The 12,510-nt window shown below is 37.0% G+C and overlaps 1 protein-coding gene across 3 annotated transcripts in view; it reads right to left on the bottom strand.

Moving 5' to 3' along the window:
- DOK6 (docking protein 6) overlaps window positions 1–12,510 on the bottom strand; it is a 369,307-nt gene that overhangs the window by 225,686 nt on the left and 131,111 nt on the right. The gene's annotated exons all lie outside the window — the stretch shown is intronic.

Raw genomic sequence — 12,510 nt, 5'->3', positions numbered from 1 at the left:
TACAGATAAGATGAGATCTGATTTTTAAAAAATCTGTAATACTGGGCTCATAAAATGACTAAGGAGCACTGAGCATTCTTTTAGTGTGCATCTACAGTGTAGAATTAATGCAGTTTGATTCTAAACACTTGGGATTTGTAACTCTTTGCACAGAAGACTAAAGGTCTTGTAAACTCCCATTTATTTATTTATCGTGTCATCAGCAACCATACCATTGTATTACATTTCTAACAGAACAAAACAAATGAACAGATTTAAAAAGTTGCTTGTTATTTCTTTGTCCTTTGACTCACCCTGGTCATTCCACAGATATATAAACCCATTTTTCCTACTTCCAACAGACCTCACTACCTCTGAGGATGCTTGCCATAGATGCAGGCGAAACGTCAGGAGAAAAAATTGCCTCCAGAACATGGCCATATAGCCCGGAAAAACCTACAACAACCCAGATTAAAAAAAACACAGATTTTGCAAACTTGGTAGTTGATTAAATGTCCTTTGACCAGTATCTGGCCACTTGGAGTGCCTCTGGTGTTGCCACAAGAAGGTCCTCCATTGTGCATGTAGCAGGGCTCAGGGTGCATTGCAGCATGTGGTCAGTGGTTTGCTCTTCTCTGCACTCGCATGTCATGAATTCAACTTTGTAGCCCCATTTCTTAAGATTGGCTCTGCATCTCGTGGTGCCAGAGCGCAGTCTGTTCAGCGCCTTCCAAGTCGCCCAGTCTTCTGTGTGCCCAGGAGGGAGTCTCTCATCTGGTATCACCCACGGATTGAGGTGCTGGGTTTGAGCCTGCGACTTTTGGACTCTCGCTTGCTGAGGTGTTCCAGCGAGTGTCTCTGTAGATCTAAGAAAACTATTTCAGGAATAGATCAGCGAGTATCTCTGTAGATTTAAGAAAACTATTTCACAAATAGGCGTGCCTATGATTCCATAGCACTGAACCATGGCAGTTAAAGTGGTGATAAACTGCATTAATTCTACAGTGTAGATGCACCCAGAGTATGCTATTTCTATGGTCATTTGCGAATAAAGGTCACCTGTTGCTATTATTTTTTAAAAAAAATAATTTTTATTGAAAAGATTTGCAATTAAATAAAAGAAATTAAAAAGGAAATGGAGGGGAGGGGTATATAAGGAATATGGATAATGTGGGGTGAAAAAGGGAGGGATTATCTGGGAGGGGTCAAGGGAGTGGGTAGATGGACTGGTATGGGGGGTGGGAGTGAACAGGTGATAGGAAAGGCAGCGGGGGTTGACTTCCCATCTTCTCAGTTCTGGGTTGAGTCTTCTCATTTTCACATTTCTTCTATTCTATATCCTTGTCTTCTTCCAAAGTTATCAGGAGGAAACTCTTCTCCCCGTTTTATTTATATCCAAATTTCCATTTTTGCTTTTTCCATAATTTTTGTTAATGAGCTCCAATCTATTACTATTTTATTTTGTTTATATCTGAGTTTTTGTGTCAAGCTGTCTATGTTTCTGATTTCTAGCATTTTGATTAACCATTATTTTAAGCTGGGTATTTCTTTTCCCCTCCAATAGCGCGAATAGACAATTCTAGCAGCCAATGTTAAATAACTAAATAATGTCTCTTTGTTACTATCTCTGTGGAAGTCTAAAATGCCCAGGAGGAAATATTCTGATTTAAAATGGAATTTAGTTTCCAAGATTTCTTGGATCACTTTGTGTATCTCCCTCCAACATTTGTTAGCTGCTTTACAACTCCACCATATATGATGGAATGTTCCCTTTTCTTTGCTGCATTTCCAACACTTTTCATTTGGATTTTTGTAGCATTCAGAGAGTTTGATCGGTGTTATATACCACTGGAAATACATTTTGTACTAATTTTTCTGGATATCATACGAATACATCAATTTAATTTTCTTTGTCCACATTTTCCCCCCACTCATCTAAATTTATTGTATGGCTGACATTAGCCGCCCATTTGACCATACAATTCTTTACCCTCTCCTTTTCCGTTTCCCATTCCTATATATATATATATATATATATATATATATATATATATATAATTTATTTTGAATCTGAAGTGCTTTATCCCAGGGGCAGTCCTTTTCCATAAATCCTAATTCTTTATCTTTCCTGAATTGTTCTCTTATTTGGAAGTATTGATACCAAAAAATATTTTTGTTTATTTGGTATAGTTCTTCTTGTGTTTTTAAAGTGACAATGGCATCTTTTTTTGACAAAATTTCCTTATAGGTGGGCCACTTTTTGCCCCCCGGTTCTTGCAGTTGACAGGTCTCCATGCATATATTTTATTTTTGTACTTTTCCCAAATTTTTATTAGGGCCGCTCTAAAAAAAATGATTCCCAAAATTTTTCTCGGTTTTTTTCCTTGTTATACCACAAATAGGCGTGCCATCCTTGTCTAAGGTCATGGCCTTTCAGTGTTAATATTCTAGGTTTATTTAAAAATATCAAATCTTTAAGCCAATCTAAAACACTGGACTCATAATATAATTTGAGATCAGGTAGGCCCAATCCCCCTTATCTGTTTTGAATTAGATTATATGGCAGTGTAGTCTCATATCGTCCAGTTCAAAGCAGATAATGTAGATTATATGCTTTGATAAACTGGATGAGATGGCAGTGTAGGAGATACCTCTGCTTTCCAAACTCCAGTCAGCATTTACAGCAGTGAACCCTTATATTTCTATATACATTAGAGTTAGAAGAGGATTAAAATGTTAAACTTGATTCAATGTATGAACATGAATTCATTATTTGTTACATTTATCTACATTACCATATACCTTCATAGGGATAAAAGCCAATGCATCTAAAGGCATATACTGGTTTTTTTAATGATTCACATATGCTTAAAATACTCCCTCTTTGGAAAAAGTTGTTTTCATGTGGTATAAGTCAATGAATAAGTGTCTATAAATGGTGGGCATGGAAATCACTTTTTTAATTGTTATGTCTCTTAGAAGTACCTCTTCTATGACACATATATGCATCCTCTAAAAAGAAAATATGGATCTTTCATCAGATGCATTTGTATTTACGATAATGTATAGAGATAAGTAAATGTAACCTCTCTCCCCCCCCTCTCTCTATATATGAGTTTTAATATATACACACTTTGCCTGATTTATCAGAAAAAAACCCTTTTAGTTGATTAAACATTCTATAAAACAACAACAACACTGATCTGCTTAATTATTTAAATGCTGCAGTCCTAATTTATAGCAAAGGCTTTCATCCCTTAACCAGGGTGGTACAGAGGTCTCAGACTTTGCCAAAGAGAAGCAAGAGTCCATAGCTAATTGTAATTAGGATTGCTGAGAGAAGACTGGTTTGTCTAAAAATAGAATGTTAATTCATGAGTTATTTGAAATGTGGAGTTAGAACTTATGCATCAAAGATCTTTCTTTTATTCCCTGAGCTATTAAAGCTGTAAAGGCAACTACTGTAAGTATAGTTCCTGAATCTCAGAGTAGTTCCAAGAATGACCAGTCTAAATACCATGCAAATCAGTCTGGGCATTATGAATCAGTGTGGGATTCCAGCTAAATAAAAGAAAGAAAGGATTAAGTTTACGGCCGCAATCATTCATACATCTGCAGCAAACATGATTCTTTCATGAGATGTAAGGAAAGATATCAAGAATGTGATTAGTAGTTAAACTATGCAGTTCATGCGGAGTCTGGAAAGTTAAAGAAGTCATTAGTTACATTAGCAAGGTCCCCCAAAGTATTTTTTAAAATTACTTTAAAAAATGAATGGAAACAATTAGATTTCATTTACTTTTTAAGGGAATTTAATTTTTTTAAACACTGCCTTGTGGTATAAAGTAAATACAGGTACCGTCAGCACCCTATATCCCCAGAGTCAGTGTATATGTATTCAGCCATCTGTGGCTTGAAAATATTTTTAAACATCCAACAAGAAAACGTTAATTTTGCCATTTTATATTCGAACACCTATATATGAAAATATAGGGAAACCATTTAGCTATGTCATCATATAGAAAGGGTATCCACAGATTTTAGTATTCTTGGAGGCTCCTTGCAGCAGACACCAATAGCTCATTGTAGAAGGGTCAAATAATGACCATGGAATGAAAATAGTTACATTTGTACTACAAGGGTAATTAAGTACAGAGAAAGTGGGATGGCAGTTTGAACGGCCATGGCTGTTTCCGAATAGGAAGTGACACAACTGTTTACACTAGCCTAAAATACAGGGAAGCTTTAGAGCAGTGGTTCTTAGCCTGGGGTCTCCAGATGTTTTTGGCCTACAACTCCCAGAAATCCCAGCCAGCTTACCAGCTGTTAGGATTTCTGAGAGTTGAAGGCCAAAAACATCTGGGGACCCCAGGTTGAGAACCACTGCTTTAGAGCATCCCATAACTTTCCTTAACATTGAACAAGGCCACATTAAGTGGTATTTTCCTATGTTAAGGCAAATGGACCCCATGCATCGTGTAATTGCCAAAGACTCTATTAACCTCCAAGTCTAATCATATGATCCATGTAGAGGGGCCCAGAATCTATGAATGCTATCAAAGTTTTGGAAGCTATTTAAACAAATGGCTCTACAGATAACATGCAAACAATATTCAAGAATTACCAAAATGCTAGTCTTGAAGGTCTAAGTGCTAATCTATTAATCACATGGTTTGGGGGAAGGACAGGACAGGGAGTTTTAGCATGTAGAACCTGTTATGTTGGTTTTTTTTTGTATTTTATAATATGGATCATTTATGAGCCTTGGAATTAGAGATCAGTAATACTTGTAAAAGGCAATATTCAAGGTGATAGGACTGAAAAACTCTTTTATGCTTGCAGCATTTACAAATCAAAAATTTACAAATCAAATTGCTGGAATCTTAGCAACTAACTCTAATGCACAATATTAAGCTGTCCAATGTTTTGCTACTTGGGCACATGGATGGAGGATTATAGTTTGTGTTGACTGAACTCTCTGAATGCATGGTTATATTTAACTTAAGAATACATTATCAGACTTAATCTGCTTTTCTCCCATCAAATTCACACAAAGACCTTGTAAAACATAATCTTAAAACAAGCTGGTTACCCTAAGAAATTGGCAAGAATCATGTGCCAGATTCACAGGCTGCCACAGAACTCGAGAATCATCACAAAAAGTCTATATGCCATCTTGAGTAATTTCCCTCCAGGCTTAGTGCCTGACCCTGCTAAAGTCTGGATGGATTAGGCTGACTCATGTTCAGCTTTCCAAACTCATTAACTGAACAGAGAAATAGTCAGTCATTTAAAGCAAATGACAGTGCTTGCCCAGGCAGTAGTGTGGGCCAAATATCAGTCTTGGGATTGAAGTACTTTTATCTCTCAGAATATAACATTACTTCCTTACTTGGGTGGGTGACTGGCCCATCAGATGAATCACAACCCTTTCATAATTTTCCATCTCATGACTTAATTATACAACAAACTTACCCATCTATCACAATTTATTTATCTCTCTTATCTGAAAATACTAGTATGTAATGAGTACACTTTGAGGGCTCTAAGTAGAGGCTATTTAGAAAGAGGCAGAAAAAAAGAAAATGAGAAGGATGGTTAGTTTAATCTTCCATGGTTAGAAAAGAAAGACTATGCATCTATGCATTAAACATTTGGGTTGATATAAATGAAATTCTTGGTAAAAGTTCTGTATTTTACACGTCAGAGAGAGAGAGAGAGAATCACAGTGATTTCATTGGTATATAATAAACACACATCAAATGTATTTATTTTTTTTTAAAAAAACAGACATTGTTACTCATGCATTTTTGGGCCAGGATAATTTATACTTTGTTTGCATTCAAAGTGCCAAACAGGATCAAGCTTTTCTTTGCTAATTCCTTGATGGAAAAGTTACTGATGGTAATTTTTCACCCAAATTGCCATGACACCATGAAATATACTCTCTGACCCTTCTTTATGTCAGGGCAATAAACATGGAGTATTTTGAACCACAACAAAGACAGTGTTATATGCAATATTTGATGAGTTTGGATAGAATATAATACTTCATTCAACAACTTTGTATGGTAAAATTGCTAATCTGTAAAAGTCTTATGTCATCTTGCAATCATGATCAAAAATGTTCTCAACAGTTAGTTTGGTAAGCTTTGTAAAATATGTCAGCTTTTAGGAAGGGTATCTGGTCACAAAGAAGTTCTAACTAGGGGAAACTGTTCTTAAAAGTCAGTTTTGTTATCTGCTGACTGCAGTTTTTGGAAATGTTAAAGACAATAAACAATTTCATACATAGATAAAATATTGTTTTGTTACTTGTTTCTTTATTATATGAACTGAACTAAAAAGAATTTGCATCAAGCGCATCTTTTCCTCCAGAAATCTTCCAACTGCCTTTTTGTGGTGGTGACTTTGGACTATCAAAACATAAATCTTAGCATGTTCTATCAAGCAAGTAAGTCTCTCCTTGGTGGCAGACTGTATACTTGACAACTGAAGGCCAGTCTAGATAGGTTTGAAGGTTTTCTTTAATCCGTAGGTGGAAATTGGCCATAATACTGGCATGAAATGACTGCAATCTGAAAAATGCCAGTTCTTTCCAGCATACATGATGAAATACAAAAGCCCAATGGCTACAGATGTTGGCTGTTTTGCTGCCACAACTTTAAGATCCAGTGATTTCCTAAGCTTTTGGAACCTACTGATCATAATAATAATAATAAATAAATAAAACTTTATTTATACCCTGCTACCATCTCCCCAAGGGACTCGGTGCAGCTTACATGAGGCCAAGCCCATAGTACATCAATAAACAAGGCAATAACAAAATAATCAATACAAAACAATTGAAATCAATCTCATAAACAAAAAATAAACAAATAAACAATAACATACAAGATTTACAAACCTATGGCCGGGCCCAATGTAATAATTTAAAAATTAAAAAATAATGCTAGGCATGAACAAGATAGGGTATAACTAGGATAGGATTTTCAAAGAAAGATGAGGCACGCAGGCAATTCTAAATCAATGTTAAAATGCATTTGAGGACATATTGCTAAGAGTTTTCCTTATTCTGGGAAGGCACACTGGAACAACCACGTTTTCAGGCTCCTCCTAAAGACTGCCAGCATTGAGGCATGTCTGATGTCCTTGGCAAGTGAGTTCCAGAGTCGGGGGGCCACCACCGAGAAGGCCCTCTCCCTCGCTCCACCAATCATGCCTGCGAAGGAGGTGGGAGCGTGAGCAGGGCCTCTCCAGATGATCGGAGATCGTGTGGGTTCATACACAGAAATGCAGTCACGCAGGTAGGCAGGTCCCAAACCATTCAGGGCTTTGTAGGTAAGAACCTGAAACTTGAATTGGGACCGGAAAATGAACGGCAGCCAGTGGAGCTCCTTAAACAGGAGGGTTGACCGCTCTCTGTAAGAAGCACCAGTTAGCAACCTGGTTGCCTATTATGCTTCTTTGTGCATAATAGGTACATTCCAGGAAGTGTGCTGCAAGGCCTAATGGCGGCTGGGTAAGTTATTTTCTTTTTAAATACTTTTCTGAGGGGTTTTGGGGAGAGGGAGGGGGGCCATCTCACATATCTGGGCTCCAGAAACCATTAAGGTGCAAGATGGGTGTACGGATAGGCCCCAGGGATGTCCCAGGACTCCCCGTGAGCCTGTTCATACAGGGCCCATAGTCCATTAGACATAAACCTTTCACAAAGGCATGGGTCTAATTGGCTGTCCAATTAATTCAAGATAAAGCAGGATTTTTCTGCTTTGTCTCAAATTAACCCTCTTTTACTTTAGGCATTGTTTGGTCATCCTCCATTTTAAACTAGGAGCTCCTGGGATAAAGGTACTGTCTGGATGGGCGTTAAGAAACACAATGTTATGCTATGGTTACTTTTGAAGAAGCTTTATCCATTTTGTTAAAATTTTGAATTTTCTGTGAATGTAAAGTTAAGACTAGCAAAAACGTCTAAAATTGAAGACACACATTCCAGAAAATTTGGTGAAGCAAAGTAGGTCTAGCTCTGGTCAGTAGCCAAACAGAGGAATTTTCCTGCCCAGCACAGATAAAGGCAAAACATAAATGGAAAACATGTATGAATTGGACAAAAGAATTTAATAAATTATTCCTTTTTGCTTTGTGATATGCAAGCTGACACATTGCCTTTAGATTATGATTGTTCTTACAAAACCAATCCTCTCCGTTTTATGAGCAATCTGCAAGAACAGCAAAACATGATGTCCTTTCAGGTTTATGCAATAGTGCTATGGTAGAACCTATATGATCTAATAATCTTATTTCTTTCTCTATCTTTATCTCTTTCTGCAATTGATGCAAAAAAGCCATTAAACAACAAAGATAAATATATTAGTTTGGCAACATTAAATCAGTTGGCTAAACATGGTGGTTTAATTCACTTCATATAACCTGGAAAACGAAATAAAATGCAGTTCAGATATTATTTCCAGCAAACTCCTTTGACTAAAAAAGCCAACTTCTTGCAATTCTACCTGGATTTAACAAAACTACAGATGGTGGCAAATTGTAATAATACAGTCCCTGGCTGTATTATATCTCTTGAGAATCCATGAACTTAGCACATGTATGAATATATATCATCAGCAAAGGTTTACTTGATTTGCCTCCACAATTATGCCTCATGGGAGTTAATGACAATCTAGCCCATCGGGAGCACTAACAATATAGTCTTTACTGCTTAGATGACTTAAATCCCTAGCCATTTACATCTGTAAGATTTACCATGGCTTTCCAAAATGATTTGATGTTTGCTCCTCTGATGTTTTTCAAATGAAATCAGCAGTGTGTAGAATAATGAATTGTGAAAAGTCTACTTGTATTTTAAGTTATAACATAGACACAAGGTCTATTCTTGAAAGGTTTGTTTTGCTTAATTTCCTTAATTTAAGAAAGAACGCCTCCTTAATTTCTTCAATTTACAAATGGAAAAGAACCCTCTTTTAAGAGTGCATTCCCAGCATCCCATACAGGCCATTTTGGAGGGACTAAAGCAGTGGTTCTCAACCTGGGGTCTCCAGATGTTGTTGGCCTACAACTCCCAGCCAGTTCACCAGCTGTTAGGGTTTCTGGGAGTTGAAGGCCAAAAACACCTGGGGACCCCAGGTTGAGAACCACTGGACTAAAGCATTGCAGGAAATACAATTCCTTGGTGAGGTTGGAGGTCTGCCACTATGCTGACATATATCCTTCAGAGGTCTCTTAACACATGGCCAGCAGATGTCACATCAGTAATACAAGGCAAACCTGAGTGGGCGAGAAGTAAGTTGGAGTCATGTGTAGATTTGTTACATATGTAGGTCTTGTCTCTCAGTAACATTTTCATGGAATCAGTGAAATAGATTGCCAGTTCAGAGAAGTCATGTATCGGAATGGTGAGGCATAGAACGTTTTGGGAGTCCTTCATCCAAGCCTTTTTCTCCCCTCACCACCCCCATGGCTTCCAAATTTTGCAAGTTTTATACAGATGGAGCTTCCTTTATCCAAAATGCCAAAATAAAAATTATTCCAGAATAGGGGTGTGCAAAATTTCAGAGGTTGTTTCGTATTTCAGGAGATTCAGATTATTCGGAATTATGAATCACTGAAATATGAACTGGGAAGCCAGCATCTGAATCTTTTTGAAACAAAACAGCCCTTCCTAAATGTTTCAGAAAAATTAAGAAAGATCAAGAGATTTGTGATCAAAATGTCTTTGTTTCAATTTTGAAATCAAATTTATATCACCTGCAGATAAAACAGCTCAATGTAGAAATCCACTATCATTCCAAAAGTCACTACTCTTATTATTAAAACAAATATGGCTTAAAATCTTTTATGAAGTTCTTTTCCTTCTTACTTCCTCTTCTGTTAAGCTATAATTTTAAAGTACTGGATGAAAAGATACTGAATTGTTTGACTCCAACATACTGAACAAAATGACCTCTATGTGTAATAGAATCTAGAGAAGGTTGAATTAATGATGGTAGGCAGTTCTCATACTCTGGGAAGGAAACCCACAACTGATTGGGTTCAATCTCATCACATCTTTTGAACTGAGCACAGTTAAAGTCTTTAAAGATCTGACTTTGGCCCTCTCTAAGAAACTCATTTTTGAGTTCCATTATAATATCTTCCTTAGTTATACTTCCACAGCACTACTGTATAAAAATATACATGGATAAATTCTAAATCTCACTGTCCTTAGAAACTTTCCATAGTATTCAGCTTGCTATAGTTCAAGTGTCTTACAACAGTTCATATTTCTAAGATTTGAATATATATAGTGGTTTTTATTGACATATTTACAGAAGAGACATGAAAGTGAGCAGGAAATTATGAACCAGCTATCTTAATATCTATTCTAGTTAAACCAATGGAAAACAGCATCACAGATAAATCACTGGCCAACACACATTTTGGTGCTTCCAATATTAGCCCTGATTCTGGGTATATCTGACCTGCTGATTCAAAAACTGGCACCAGTTTCACCCCATCAGCTCTAGTTTTTGAAATACAGGACATAATGTAATCTACCAGTCGCTAACTGTTCACCCATAGAAAATCATGATAACCATATCTAAGGAACTAGAGCTGGTGCAGTTTCTGAATCAGTTTTCTGAATCAGTGTCCCAAATAACCCCAGGGACAGGTCCAAAAACCAATAAATTAAGAAAAATTGATTGGTTTTTTGGGGGGTGGGTGGGTTGTGTTTATCAAGTACACTGAAGAAAAAGTATTCCTAAAGAGGGATAACAATTACTTCTTTAAACGGAAATCTTCCCTCACTGGACTTTTAGAATTGTTTCAGAGGATCAACAGTTACGTACAACAGACTTGTAGGGACTCCAAACAGATCTGGAAGGATTCCTGAATTCAGATGCTAGAGTTAGTGTTTCTGCTGGTGCTCTGGTTGAGCTTTGAAATTGAAGAATGGTCTGGTCAATTGACATAGTTGCTCTCAAGAGTTCTTTATTTGGATGCAGAACACAAGTTCCTTGGTCTTCTGAGGAGCCCAGGATAATAATGTGGGTAGACGACTAGAGTGATGGTGGAGAAAGACAGAAGGTGAATCTGTTTGAGAATAGATTGAAACAATTTTCGAACCTACTCTGCTGCCTCTTTTACATCAATTCAATCTTGTCCAGTGCAGTTGTTCTGGATAATTAAAGGATTATTGCAAGCTAACCATCAGAATACTGATGGGAAACCCTCAGAAAAGTGCTGCAACAAAACACATACTTGCTTGGTTTTGATCAGACTTGGATTCCATGTCGAAGGTAGATTCTGGGAAGGCAACTGTGGGACATACTTGACCAGTTTTTATGTATTTCAGTTTGTTCAGCATGATGATATGGATAAGTTGTTAGATCTATGTCTGCTGTAGTTAATTAAAGCTTCTAGGACAGACCAGTTAGAAGGTGGAGGTTCTAAGTTTTTTTGAAAGTTTTTTTTTGAAAGAGGGCTATGTTCCATCCAAACAGCATATTGGCCATTTAACCTGTGGACTTCCACAAGGATTAATACTGCCTCTATGCTTTTCTAAATCTATATGAAGCCATTGGGAGAGGTCATTCAGAGCTTTTTGGGTCTGCTATAAGTATGCTGATGATAACCATGTGTATATCTCCTTTACGACTGATGTCAACAAAACTGTGGTTGTTCTGAATGCAGTAAAGGACATGAGTAAATCAGACTGAATCTTAATTCAGACAAGATGCAAGTGCTCTGGTCAGTAGGCAAACAAATCTAGGATTGAGATCACAGTCGGTTCTGAAAGATTCCATTTATAGGTTGGGGGTACTTTTTCACATTGCTCCTGAAAGTCCGGTTGTTGCCATGGTCAAGAGTGCCTTTGCCCACCTTTGGCTGGTTCACCAGCTAGGGCCTTCCTTGGGGAAGGCAGACTTGGTTACATTGGTTCAAGCCTTGTAGTAGATGACTCACTTTCTCACATTACTAGAGTCCAGAATCGCTCAATAAACTAAAGATGGGAGAACAGACACACTACTTTATATATTTATCAAGATATGGCAATTGTCACTATCAAGATTGCAAAATCGACATGGAAGAGAACATGGGCTTCCCACAGGATACTTGTTGGATACAGTGGAAATCAGTACGCTGAGCCAGATAGGCCTTGATCTAATGGCTTCTTCTTATGTTTTCAACAAAGATGTAGGCATTGTTGTAAAGAATAAAAGTTAATGAATTACAATACTGGATTTGCTTCTCAATAACATCATTTATTTCTATAGAATAATTATTATTTAAAACCAAAAATGATTAATTTCCTCAATGGCAATTAATTTAATGAACCATAAACATTTTTTATTTCTGGTACTGAACAATGAATCTAATCACAAACAATGTGAAGTTGAAGTTCAGTACATCCTGGAATTTTAGCTGTTCTTTCCTGCTCTTTCAGTGACAGGATTATTACTATCCTAGCAAATGCTTACAGCAATACTTGGCAAATAAATGAGATTTCACATCACTGCTTGTCTTAAT

This window comes from Anolis sagrei, chromosome 4 (genome assembly GCF_037176765.1).
Source record: "Anolis sagrei isolate rAnoSag1 chromosome 4, rAnoSag1.mat, whole genome shotgun sequence".
NCBI classification, from domain to species: Eukaryota; Metazoa; Chordata; class Lepidosauria; order Squamata; family Dactyloidae; genus Anolis; species Anolis sagrei.
Note: the sequence above shows the minus strand (reverse complement) of the source record. Positions and strands in the feature narration are given on the sequence as shown.